At 35.2% G+C, this 14,711-nt stretch overlaps 1 pseudogene; it reads right to left on the reverse strand.

Moving 5' to 3' along the window:
• LOC144381266 (ATP synthase F(0) complex subunit f, mitochondrial pseudogene) lies at window positions 1-1,532 on the reverse strand (annotated as a pseudogene).
• Window positions 1,533-14,711: the final 13,179 nt, after the last annotated feature.

Genomic DNA, 14,711 nt, shown 5'->3' on the forward strand with positions numbered 1-14,711 from the left:
TTCTATGAAATAAATGTTCAGGAGTACAATTGCTGATTCTTATGGTAAATCCATTTTTAGTTTGAAAATAATTGCCAAACTACTTTCCAGCATGGCTTTACCATTTTACATTCTCCCCTGCAATGTATGAGGGATGCAGTTTCTCCACATGCTTGACAGCATTTGGTATTATCACTACTATTTATTAGAGCCATCCTGATAGATGTCTAGTGATATCTCATTACAGTTTTAATTTTCATTTCTCTAATGGCTAATGATGTTAAACATCTTTTCACTTGTTATTTTTTTTTCTTTTTTGTCATCTGTATATCCTCTGTGGTGAAAAAACTGTTACGGCCTTGTGCCCAATTTTGTAATTGGATTGTTTGTCTTCTTAATGTTGGGTTTTGAGAGTGTGATGTATTGTAGATATTAGATCTCTGCTGGGTATGTGACTTAGAAATATCTCCTCCCAGTCTGCAGTTTGTCTTTTTATTCTTTTAACAGGGTCATTCATAGAGCAGAGGTTTTTATTTTTGTTTAGGTACAATTAATCAGTTTTTCCTCTTATGGATCATGCTTTTGATGTCAAGTCTAAAAAATAGCTCTAGAACGTGAATATTTTTTTCCTATAGTTTTTTTTTTTTTTTTCCCCAAGTACCAGTCATCTTTTATTGGATGTTAATTCTGAATTAGAATATGAAAGGATTCAAGGGTGCCAGGCAAAGGTCATGATCAGGAATGCCAAATGTGCCTCCACACTGGGCCCTCTTCAGTGGTACTTGCGCAGCCACTCGTGTTTGAGTTCCTTGTAACGATAGTAGTTGAAAAGCACATAAGCTGCAGGCACCATAGAAATCCCCGCAACGCCCCCTTTCTTCACATTGACATACTTGTTGTAATACCGTAGTAACCTCTTTGAAACGCTCCAGCAATGCCCTTAGGGGTGAAGTCCCGCATCAGTATCCAGCTGGGCAGCTCTCCTAGTTTCACATCCATGAGCTTCTTCTCCTTCACTGGTACGACTGATGCCATCTTGGAGTCCTGGGTGTCCTTTTTCCTATAGTCTTTTCTAGATGTTTATAATTTACATTTTACATTTTGACTCTATGATCTATCTTGAGTTAACTTTTGTGGAAGGTGTGAAGTTTAGATTGAGGTGTGGTTTTGTTTTGTTTTGTTTTTATTTGCCTATAGATGTCCAATTGCCTATTGGCTTTTTAAGTCAATCATATACATCTGGCAAACTTACTGAACTCTGTTTTAGTAATAGTAGTTTGTTGATTCTAATGCTTTTCTATGTAGCATTATGTCTGCAAATCAGAAGCTTTACTTCTGCCAATGTTTACTTTTTCCCTTGTAGCATTAGCCAGAACCTATCACTCAGTATTAAACTGTTATAATAAGAACAAGCAGCTTTTTCTTATCCTTGATCCTAAAGAGGAAGCATCTACATTTCTTCATTAAGTATAATATTTGCTGTAAGGTTTTGATAAATAACTTTTACCACATCAACGAAGCTACCTTTTCTAACGTCCTTTAAAATTTTATTTTTAAATAACTGTTATTTATATTATTTAAATAACTGTTATTTACCATATCAAGTGCATTTTCTGTATCAGTAATTATTTTTCTGTGTCAACATTTTAATGTGATAAATTACATTGATAAATTTCTGCTGTAAAATTATCCTTGCATAACTAAGATAGAGCCTATTTGATCATGGTTTTTGGTCCACACAATTGGATTCCATTAGCTTAAGATTTTGTTTCTCTATAGAAGTGAAAGGGTCTATAATTTTTTTGCATTTTTGGAATTATGATTTCATTTGCCTCATATTATAAGGTAAGCAACTTAGCTCCTTTATTTTCTAGAATAACTTAAATAAGAAAGGAATTACTCTTACTTGAAAAATCAGCAGAACACATCTATAAAAACATTGGGTTTGAGGTATTTTTATTATAATTTCAACTTAATACTTATTGGTTAACTCAAGTCTCTCTCTCTCTCTCTCTCGCTCTCTCACTCTCCCACCAATTTTAGTGACACTGTCTGAATGAACTTTCCTTGGATTCAGTTTGGTATGCAATATAGTGGATCAATAACAAAGTCCATCCTTCTAGGGCTCCATGAAGATTACAGAAAGTATGAGAAAAACATGTCCCCATTTACTCTGCCAAGATTCTGGACTCATCACCTTGTGATCTTTTGTTTTCTGTTCTGTGACCACTTGAGTACAGTTTCCTTGAATAGACATTAAGAAAGAAACTAATTTCGGATAGAGAACATTATCCATTGATTCAAAATTTTAAAATATTGCTTATTCTCAATCAATAAAATATATATAAAATCTTCAATCCTACTGATAATTACTCTTTCAAAATTATATTAAATGTCTACTATTGGCAGGCACTATGTTCACTTCTAGAAAAAAGTCAAAAATGAGCATATCATTGTTCTGTCTCTATGAGCTTACAGGCTAGTTAAGGAACAAGGCTTAGGAATAAACACTTCTGGGGTGCCTGGGTGGCTCAGTCAGTTAAGCGTCTGCTTTCAGCTCAGGTTGTGAGGCCAGGGTCCTGGGATTGAGTCCTGCATCAGGCTCCCTGCTCAGCAGTAGAGTCTGCTTTTCCCTCTGTCTCTCTTTGTCTGTCTCTCATGAATAAATGAATAAAATCTTAAAGAAAAAAAAAAAAAAACTTCTGATAGTATGCTGTGTTTCCAAAATAGAATGGAGTGACAAAGCATCTAAAATTTCATTTCCTTATGGAAACTACAAATTCAAGATGATCATAATTGTACATCTTAACAATTCGGCAAAAAAATATGCAGAGAATCTGTCTCCTATTACTGCAAATGCAAAAAAATAAGAGCATGGCCCATATGCAAAGCCGCTATTGAGGAGCTCCAAATCCACAGGTATTCGTCATTATCTATCAATTCCATGGAGCCTTGCTTCCTTGGGTTACTAAAAACCAGACAGGAAAACAGAAAAGCTGTAAGAAATCCTTCTGAAAGCCTCTGAAAATAGAGTATCAAAACCACAGATGGTCATTCAGATAACTTGCTGGGCTGATAGTGCATATTAGAAATGATAGCATTTCCTGAACACAGTAATGAGGAAATCAAAATTGGTATTCAGAAATAAGAAAAGATGGCAAGATAGTCAGGCTCTAGGAGAACCTGTCTGCTGAGGACTGAAGACCACTACTGCCCATTTGCTCAAGTTTGGCTTTTCTGGGGCAATTTGAGAGAAAACTATCAACCTTAGTCCCTACGTCTATTAGTCAGGGTTCTCCAGAGAAACACCAATAGGAGGGAGATAGAGATAGACAGACATAAAAATGAGAGAGAGAGATTTATTTTAAGGAATTGTCTCATGCAATTGCAGAAGTAGGCAAGTCTGAAATTTGTAGGGCAAGTCAGTAGACTGGAAATTCAGATAACAGTTGATATCACAGTCTTGAGTCCAAATTCTACTGAGCAGAAGGCTTTCGACCTTTCAAACATATTTCTATGTTATAGTCTTGAGAATTTTTTCCATTTTGGGAAATCTCAGTGTTTGTTCTATTTAGGCCTTCAACAGGTTGGATGAGGTTCACCCACCCAGTTTATGGAGGATAATCTTGTTTATTGAATTACTGATTTAAATGTTAATCATATCTAGTGGCTCCTATGTGGCTCAGTTGGTTAAGCGGCCACATCTTGATCTCGGGGTTCTGGGATAGAGCCTCACATGGCTCTGGGCTCAGTGAGGAGTCTGCTTCAGGATTCTCTGTCTCCCTCTGCCGCCCCCAATAAATAAATAAATCTTTTTTTAAAAAGTAAAAAATAAATTTTAATCACATCTAAAAAATACCTGCACAGTAGCACCTAGGCTGGTGTTTGACCAAACATTTGGACACTGTAGCCTAGGCAAATTGACATAAAATTAGCCATCACACTAACTCATATATTTGGGTTTCTATATTTGGGTTTTGAATGCCCTGGCTATATCTCTAAGGCATGGAATCATTTCACAGTATTTGGTAAGTGCCTCAAATTTATCTCCTTTCCAAGGGAAAGCATTAGATTTTTTTTTAATGTAGATCTGTTATTTAGCCAGTCAGTATTCACCCATCCATCATGTCATGTTGTTAACTATTGCTAATAGTTGTTAACTATTTTGAATAACCCTGTCTTATCAGGTAGTTGCACAGATATTTGTGTTAACACTTAGATTTTTCTTCTAAAAATGGTAATTGCTTAAGCTGTCATTAACATGTAAATTTTAGGTATTCCTCCAGTGTAAGAAAGAAGTTTTGATGTATACATAAGGATTGGACTTGTATTAAACTTCCAATTAAATAAATAACATTTATCTGTTCTGTTAAAATAAATAAACAAACAAATAAATAAATAATAAAACCACACACACCCAAAACAGTGTCACTTAGGTTAAGGCCTCAAGTCAGGAAACCAAGACTTAATACCTACCTTCACTGCAGTTTCAACACCCTCCTTCCCAAAATGTAACCTTTAACCAGTCAACACAGGAATTTCTCCAGTCAGCACCAGGAAATTTACTGATAGACCCCTACTGCTCCCCTTAGGAGGACTATCCTGCCTAAAACAATGGATTCTTTGTTAATAATTTCCTTTTTTCCACTTCCTCTCTACCTTTAAAATCCTTTCCTTTTCTGTAGCCCTCTGGAGCTCCCTTCTACTTGCTAGATGGAATGCTGCCCAATTTACAATTGATTAATAAAAACAATTAGATAGAGGGACCTGGGTGGCTCAGTTGGTTAAGCGTCTGCCTTTGGCTCAGGTCATGATCCCAGGGTCCTGGGATCGAGTCCTGCGTTGGGCTCCCTGCTTAGCAGGGAGCCTGCTTCTCCCTCTCCTCCCTGCTTGTGCTCTCTCTCACTATCTCTGTCACTGTCTCTCTCTCTCTCAAATAAATAAATAAAATCTTTAAAAAAAATTAGATTTTATAATGTACTCAGTTGAATTTTTGTTATTTAACAGTTCTTTTTTTTCTGGCTTTTTTTGGTGAATTCCTTTTAACTAGAATATATTACATTTTATTTTATTTTATTATGTTATGTTAATCACAATACATTACATCATTAGTTTTTGATGTAGTGTTCCATGATTCATTGTTTGCGTATAACACCCACTGCTCTATTCAGTACGTGCCCTCTTTAATACCCATCACCAGGCTATATTACATTTTTATTCAGAAAAAAAGTCCATTTCTATTTAAGGATGAAATTAGTATTATAAAAACTTGAAGGGAATAAAGAAGGTACAGAAGCAGATGAATTGAGAAATATTTCCAAAAATAAGAAATTAAGTGATAAAACAGAAAGAGAAACAATAAAAGAAGTCACAAAATCAGTGAAGCAGCTCTATATTCTCTGGGCACTCTATTAACATTTTGAGATATTCTAGCAATCATTTTCAAGCACCACAGTTTGGACAGCAATGTTTTGGAGACTTCTAAGATTGGGTAACATTTCTTTTTTTTTTTTTTTTTAAAGATTTTATTTATTTATGTGACAGAGAGAGACACAGCAAGAGAGGGAACACAAGCAGGGGGAGTGGGAAAGGGAGAAGCAGACTTCCCACTGAGCAGGGAGCCCGATGCAGGGCTCGATCCCAAGACCCTGGGATCATGACCTGAGCCGAAGGCAGATGCTTAACGACTGAGCCACCTAGGCGCCCCAGATTGGGTAACATTTCTAAACAAGATTAGAGGATCCTCAAACTGTCACAGAATTATAAAATAAATATAATTATGACTACATTCTTGTTAACAGAAGAAACACTAGTCAGCAAGATTTGTTGCTCTTTTTTGCATACTTCCTGAGTGTTGTATTCTTATGCAACAAATGGTAAGTCTTGCAGAATAACTATACAGTAATTTCAGCGATCTTGAACAATCCAGTTTACTACTTTATAAACATTTTCTAATTTACTTCATTTGTTTGTGCAAGAAATGTCGTCAGGAAGAATCAAGTATCAGAGGAGTTCAAGATTATATATAACGACTAAAATTAAGAGTAAAATTGGACACCCATATGTATTGTGGGTAAAATTTAAAATGAATTATAGATCTAAATATAAAGTCTAGAACTATAAAACTTCTAGAAGAAAACATAGAAGATATTTTTGTGACCTTGGATTAGGCAGAGTTCTTTGCCTTTTTAGGCAAAGGGTCGTGAACCATAAAAGATATTTTAATTAAAAAGGAAAACACAAACCAAGAAAATATTTGAAAAACACATACCTGAGAAAGGACTATTACACAAAATATATATTAAAAACTCTCATATCTCGGCAACAAGACCTTTTTTTTAACGGGCAAAGTAGCTGAACAGATATTTCACTCAAAATAAGCATAATAGCTAAGCACTATATAGTCAGTGAAATGTTTAATTAAATTATCTTTTAATTAAAATATCTGTGGATATTTCCCTTCCTACTATCTTCTTTTTTTTTTCTTTAACATATAATGTATTATTTGTTTCAGAGATACAGGTCTGTGCTTCATCAGTCTTACACAATTCACAGTGCTTAAAAATGAAGGAGGGGAAATCAGAGGGGGAAACGAACCATGAGAGACTATGGACTCTGAGAAACAAACTGAGGGTTCTAGAGGGGAGGGGGGTGGGGGTTGGGTTAGCCTGGTGATGGGTATTAAAGAGGGCACGTACTGAATGGAGCACTGGGTGTTATATGCAAACAATGAATCATGGAACACTACATCAAAAACTAATGATGTAATGTATGGTGATTAACATAACATAATAAAATAAAATTTAAAAAAAGATTCACATGTAGTGAGATCACACAATAAAAAAAAAACAGTAGATCAGAAATTATAGAAATAGAGACTTAAAAAAAAAAATAGAGAAGATCAGTGAAACCAGGAGCTAGTTCTTTAAAAAGATAAGCAAAATTGATAAACCTTCAGCCAGACTCATCCAGAAAAGAGAGAGAGAGAGCACTCAAATAAAATCAGAAATGAAGGAGAAATAACAACTGACATCACAGAAATATAAAGGATTATAGGAGAATATTATGAAAAATTATATGCCAACAAATTGGATAACCTGAGAAATGGATAAATTCCTAGAAACCTATAACCTTCCAAAACTGAATCAGGAAGAGATAGAAAATTTGAAAAGGCCAAGTACTAGCAATGAAATTGAATCAGTAATTTAAAAAAACTCCCAACGAACAAGTCCAGGACAGATGGCCTCGCAGGTGAATTCTACCAAACATTTAAAAAAAAAAGAGTTAATACATTTATTTTCAAATTACTGCCAAAAACAGAAGACGAAGGAAAGTTTCCAAATGCATTCTTACAAGGCCAGCATTATCCTGATACCAAAAACAGACAAGACACTGCAAAAAAAGACTATAGGCCAGTATCTCTAATGAACAGAGATGCAAAATCCTCAACAAAATATTAGCAAACTGAATACAGCAACACATTAAAATATATTATTCACATGATCACATAGGATTTATTCCAGGGATGCCAAGGTGGTTCGATAATGACTAATCAATATGATACATCACATTAATAAGAGAAAGGATAAAAACCATATGATAATCTCAATAGATGCAGAAAAAGCATTTGACAAAGTCAACATTCTTTGATAATAAAAACTCCCACAAAGTAGGTTTACAGGGAACATACCTCAACATAATAAAGGCCATATATATCAAGCCCACAGCTAACATCATATTCAATGGTGAAAAGTGGAAAGCTTTTTTTTTTCATCTTTAATGTAAACTTTAGTGGAAAGCTTTTCCTCTAAGATTAGTAACAAGACTAAGATGCCCACTCTCACCACTTCTCTTCAATATAGTATTAGAAGTCCTAGCCACAGCAATTAGGTAAGAAAAAGAAAAAGGCATCCAAATCAGAAAGAAAGAAGTAAAACTCTTACTCTTTGCAGATGACGTGATACTATATATAGAAAACCCAAAAACTCCACCAAAAAAAAAAAAAAAAAAAAAGTTCAAACTAGTAAATAAATGCAGTAAAGTAGCAGGATACAAAATCAACAAAGAAAAATCTGTGGCATTCCTAGAAACTAATAATGAATTATCAGGAAGATAAATTAAGAAAACAATCCCATTTACAATTATATCAAAAAGAATAAAATACCTAGGAATAATTTTTTTTAAGATTTTATTCATTTATTTGATAGAGTGAGAGAACACAAGCAGGGGGAGTAGAAGAGGAAGAAGCAGGCTTCCCACTGAGCAGGGAGCCTGGTGCAGGGCTTGATCCCAGAACCCTGGGATCATAACCTAAGCCGAAGGCACATGCTTAACCAACTGAGCCAAAAGGGCATCCATTTAACCAAGGAGTTAAAAGACATGTACACTGAAAACTAGAAAAATCTGATGAAAGAAATTGAAGATAACAGAAGTAAATGGAAAGATATTCCATGCTCATAGATTGAAAAAAATAAACTGTTAAAATGTCCTTACTACCCAAAACAATATATGGATTCAGTGCAATCCTATCAAAATTCCAATGGCATTTTTCACAGAACTAGAATAATCCTAAAATTTGTATGGAACCACAAAAGACCCTGAATAGCCAAAACAATCTTAAGACAAAAGAACAGAGCTGGAGATATCATGCTCCCTGATTTAAAACTACACTAAAGTTATAATAATTATAAAAGTATGGTATTGGCATTAAAAAAAAGACAGAGCAATAGAATGAAACTGAGAGCCTATAATTAAACCCACACATATATGGATACTTAATTTACAACAAAGGAGCCAAGAACATATAATGGAAAAAGGACAGTCCACTCAATAAATGCTGAGAAAACTGGACAGCCGAGTAAACTGGGCAGCCACATGCAAAAGAATGAAACTAGACCACTATCTTATGCCAGATGCAAAAATTAACTTAAAATGTATGAAAAACTTTAATGTAAGGTCTGAAACCATAAAATTCTTAGAAGAAAACATGGGCAGTAAGCTCCTTAACATCAGTCTTAGTAATAATTTCTTGGATCTGACCCCAAGGACATGGGGAAACAAAAGTAAAAATGAACAAATGGGATTGCATTAAACTAAAAAGTTTCTGCACAGAGAAAAAAACCATCATTGAAATGAAAAAGCAACTTCCTGAATGGGATACAATTTTTGAAAATCACATCTGACAAGTGATTAATATCCAAAATATATAAAGAACTCATACAACTCGAGAACAACAAAAACACAAACAACCCAATTAAAAAATGAGCAGAGGATTTGAATAGACATTTTCCAAAGATGATAAACATATGGCCAACAGGAACATGAAAAGATGTCCAACATCACTGATTATTAGGGAAATGCAAACCAAAACCATAATGAGCTATCACTTCACATCCATTAGAATGGCTATTATTTAAAAAAAAAAAAAGTGGTAGAGAGTAATGTGGAGAAACGGAATCCTTGTTTATTGTTGGTGGGAATATAAATTGGTGCAGCTACCACTGAAAACAATATAGAGATTCCTGTATGAGCATAGCATTATGATGCGATCCAGCTATTCCACATCTGAATACTTATCTGAAGAATATAAACATGCTGATTTGAAAAGATATATGGACTCCTATGTTCATTGCAATATTATTTACAATAGCCAAGAAAGGGAAACAACCTAAATGTGCATCAGTGGATGAATAGATAAAGATGGCTGTATACACACACACACACACACACACACACACACACACAAAATGGAATACTTCCTATCATCTATAAAAAAGAATAAAATCTTACCATTTGCAACAGCATGAATGTACCCTGAAGGTATCATGCTAACTGAAATAAGTCAGATGAAGAAAGACAAATACCATATGATTTTACTCATATGTACAATCTGAAAGAAACAATATAAGCATACAAAACAAAATAAAAACTCAAAGATAGAGAACAGATTGGTGGTTACTAGAGGGGAAAGAGGTTGGAGGTGGGCACAGTGGGTAAAGGGGGTTAATCTTATGGTGATGGATGGTAACTAGACTTTTAGTGGTGGTCACTGTGTAGTACATACAAATGCTGAATTATAATGTTTTATGCCTGAAACTATATAACGTTATATACCAATTTTACCTCATTAAAAAAAAAAAAAATGGAGGAGGAAGAAGAGGATATCCTACCGTATGTGACAACATGGATGAGCCCTGAGGAAATTATGCTAGGTGAAATAAGCTGTCATAGGACAAATGCTGCATGATACCACTTATACAAGGTATATAAAACAGAAAGTAGAATGGTAGTTGCCAGAGGCTTAGAGGAGGGAAAATTAGGGAGTGGCTATTCAAGGGGTATCAAGTTTGGGTTACGTAAGATGTTGAATTTCTGAGTATCTGGTACATAACATCGTCCATATAGTTAATAATACTCTGTGGTACACTTAAAATTTGCTGAGACAAGGTAGATCTCATGTTAAGTGTTCTTACCACAATAAAAAATAGTTAAACTACTAACTTTAAAAAGGAAAAGGAATATGTTTGAGTCCTTACAGAGTCAGTTTCAATATGTGGAAACCTTGTCAGAAGTGCTTCAGAGATTTAAAAGACAAACAAGAGTTAGAAAAATAGAAGATTAGGATGAAGGAATTCTTACAAAAGACCTTGTCATGTTATGGCCTGTTTGCCAAGATAATTAAAACATGCTAGAAAAGAGATGTAAAACCTACAGAAAAAAAAAAAGTTAAAAAGTCAAGAAAAGTCTTAAAGAGCCCCCAAAATTAGGAAGCCCTACAAAAAGGTACTACACTTTTGCTTTAATCCATTTTCTCTGGTCCAAGTTAAAGTTGAAAATCAAACCAAAACAAAAAACAATAGCTAACTGATCTTAAAAATAACAATAAGCAATCATGAAATCACCACAGCAGGTTCACTTAGGGCTCTGACCTAGAAAATGTATTGAGGGGAAAAACCTCTTAATATAAATACACAATAATTAAACATCCAACAAAACCAAACATATGTAATTCATATGAAAATCAGGTCAAGGTTTTTCATCACAGAAAAAATTCAAGAAAATCAGAGAATAAGAATTGGGTACAATGAGTTCAAAGAAACAAAGGCAGAAATTTGAGTCAGACAGATGTAAAGGAACAGTCACAGAGTACCATAAAAAGAGCAGAGTTTGGTGCTATGACCAAGACCTTACGAGTGGGGTATTTGTGTCATTCTTGCCCAGGACTAGAATTTTTCAAATTAGAACTGATCGGAGTGTATTAGTGCAAACGAGTAGGCACACTGAACTGGACAGAATGCTGAGGAAGTGGAAAACAAGACTTTTTTGAGCCATTATTTAGACTTCTGCCAAACTTGAAAGCACAAAAAGAAATTTCTGCTTTCTGAACCTTAACAGATATTTAAAAATCAAGAGGCAATTCTGTTCTTGAAATTCACTATTCTTCCTTTTACAGAGTTGGAGTTCTTATAGACCTACATTTTGGGCATAAGGCAGTAGTACTGTAAGAACCCCATCCACCTGCAGTTACCTGACTGACCTAGAGAATTCGGGATCGATGCAGGAATGATTAAAGAGGACGGGAAAACAAAAAACAATTGAGTACCCTACATGTCATTTTGACTGGAAAAAAAAAAGAAAATTGATTTTAAAGACAATCTGTACGTTGTACATTGTGGTAGAAAATGTAGAAATTGATTTGAAAAAGGCAATTTGATAACAAAAAGAGAAGGAAAGTGACATTTTTGTAATGTGGCTAGAGAAATGAATGAGAAAGCTGAGTTGACATTACTCTCCATCCAGCTCTTCATCCAGGAGGTGTTTAAAAAAAAAAAAAAAACCTGCTAATTGTCTACCCAATATCGATTCTCCTTTCTTACAACAAAATCATTGAATTATTGGGATGACATAGCAGAAAATAGACTACACTATTATCTGAAGACGTGTTATTTGAGGCTTATCAAGAATGGCTGAAACAAATAGCTTTCTTTGGTGAGAGGCTTCCAGAAAGCTGTTGAATATCCTTTCATACAAAAAAAAAGATATCAATAGCCTACAAATAATAATTTGGGAGGTCCAAATTTTATACAAAGCACCAGAAAGTGTCCATAACAGCAGCAATAAGCTTAGCTAAAAATTAATTACTGTACCATATCTCCCAGCATCCCTTGCTGATGTGATCTGTGGTATATATAAACACAGATCATTGGATGGGGCTTCTAGAAAAGTTCTTTAAGCAGGTCTGACTCATCTAGAAGTCATGTCATTTTTACTTTTCCTCTTTTATCCTTCTAAAATGTAGATTCAATAGCTAGAGCCCCTTTGTGATCATGGAATGACCTTTTTTTCTTTTAAAGTAAAAGCCCCAAGGTAGGGCTTGAACTCCCAGCCACCAAGATCAAGAGTCACCTGTTCTATGAACTAAGCCAGGCAGGCACCCCGATTATGGAATGATTTTGAAAATGAAGCCACAAGTTAATGACAGAGAAAAAGGAAGGGAGAAGCCTGGTTTCTGATGAAATCATGGAGTCACCCACCTGGTCCAAGACTGACTAATTCCAGCCTTCACGCTAAGTAAGAAAAAAGCAAGCTCCTTATCTTATTTAAACCATTGGTTTTCAAGATTTCTTCTATGAGAAAGTGTTTGCAATTCCCAATTGGCTGACAGGGCTTGTGGGGCTAGTAGAGCTAAGTAAGAATATTCTGTTAGATTCTCAGAGTCTTGCATATATTATTATAGGCTAAGTCACAAGCAAATGCCCTTCATAATGAAAAGGGACTTGAAAGAACCCACCCGAACATGTGGAGCTTTTCCTCTTATTTAAGTTAATTATATTAATAAAGTATACCGAATTTTTTCCTATCAAAATTAATTTATATTGCCCTCCTACACTTGAAGGTGGGATTTGAGTGGTGGTCTGAGTTTTAGAATAAGCCAACCCAGCTTCAAAACCTGGCTCTAGGGGCGCCTGGGTGGCTCAGTTGGTTAAGCGACTGCCTTCAGCTCAGGTCATGATCCCAGGGTCCTGGGATCGAGTCCCACATCGGGCTCTCTGCTTAGCCGGAAGCCTGCTTCTTCCTCTCCCACTCCCTGTGCTTGTGTTCCCTCTCATGCTGTCTCTCTCTCTCTCCCTGTCAATTAAATAAATAAATAAAATCTTAAAAAAAAAAACAAACAAACAAAAAAAAAAAACCTGGCTCTAGACCCAAAAGTGCAGAAAACAAACAACAACAAAAAACTAGATACATTGGATTTCATCAAAATTAAAACTTCTGCATATAAAAGAGAATGAAAAGATAACTCAAGAGTGGGGGAAAAAACATAATTGCAATCATACACCTTTCCTGGACCCTTACAGATGAAATCTCTGAAAGCTCCTACCCCAACTCAGGATGACAATGTCTGAAGCTTCAGCCCATCTGTGATGGAGGGACTGGAATAGTCTTACTACCATAGTCTATGAAATGGGGTGAACTGGGAGTAAGCCACAGTCATGGGCTGCCCCACCTGCCATCATGTGGGCCTGTTTTGTATACTTATCACTGTGTATGCTTTGGTTCTCTTGTACTTTTTTTTTTTTTTTTTTAACAATGCTGATCAAGGAGAAGCCAATACAGCACAAAACCTTTTTTGTTCCTGAGTTTCAAACAACAGTGATCAGTTAGCATGACTTCTCAGAAGCAACTTACATGTTTTATTCTATGTGTTCTAAAAGAACAAAAACAAAAACCAAGTTCAGCAATATACTAGATTGGTGTGTTTCTTGCTTGATATAAGTCAGCATGTGCCCAAATCTAATTCAGTTCATTTGGATGATTTCATTTGGACGATCTGAAAGGTTAAACAGATCCCAGACCAACTGTATCAATTAAAATTCTCTTTTGCTTGAAAACCAGGTGAGAATGAATAGCACATATCTCCAAGTCATGAACAAAGGGAAGATACACGTACAGAGAATAACAAATGGTTTATGAGTAACATAAATTCACAAAAACTGGTAAATTAATGTTTCTGAATTTTTAAAGAAGTCTACTTAGTGTTAAAAATCAGTGAATACAGTACAGGCATACTTTGGAGATATTGCAAGTTCGATTCAGACCATTTACTTAAAGCAATAAAGCAAGTCAAATGAACTTTTTGGTTTCCCAGGGCATATAAATGTTTACACTATATGTAGTCTATTAAGCATGAAATATTAGGTCAAAAAAACCCCACAATGTACATACCTTAATTTAAAAATACTTTATTGCTAAGAAAGGTTAACCCTCATCTGAGCTTTCAGCAAGTTGTAACATTTTGCTGGTGGAGAGTCTTGCCTTGATGTTGATGGCTGCTCACTGATCAGGGTGGTAGTTGCTGAAAGCTGGGGTGATTGAGGCAATCTCTTAAAATAAAGACAACAATGAAGTTTGCTGCATCAATCAAACTCTTTTTTTATAAATGATTTCTCTGTGGCATGTGATGTTTTTGATAGTATTTTACCCACAGTAGAACTTCTTTTAAAAATTGGAGTTGATCCTCTCAAACCCTGCTGCTGCTCTATCAACTAAGTTTATGGAATATTCTAAATCCTTTGTTGTCACTTTGACACTCTTCACAGCATCTTCACCAGCAGTAGATTTCTTCAAGAAACCACTTTCTTTGCTCATCCATAAGAAGCAACTCCTCATCCAATCAAGTTTTATCCTGAAATTGCAGCAATTCATTCACATCGTCAGGCTCCACTTCTAATTCT

This window comes from Halichoerus grypus, chromosome 3 (assembly GCF_964656455.1).
Source record: "Halichoerus grypus chromosome 3, mHalGry1.hap1.1, whole genome shotgun sequence".
NCBI lineage: Eukaryota > Metazoa > Chordata > Mammalia > Carnivora > Phocidae > Halichoerus > Halichoerus grypus.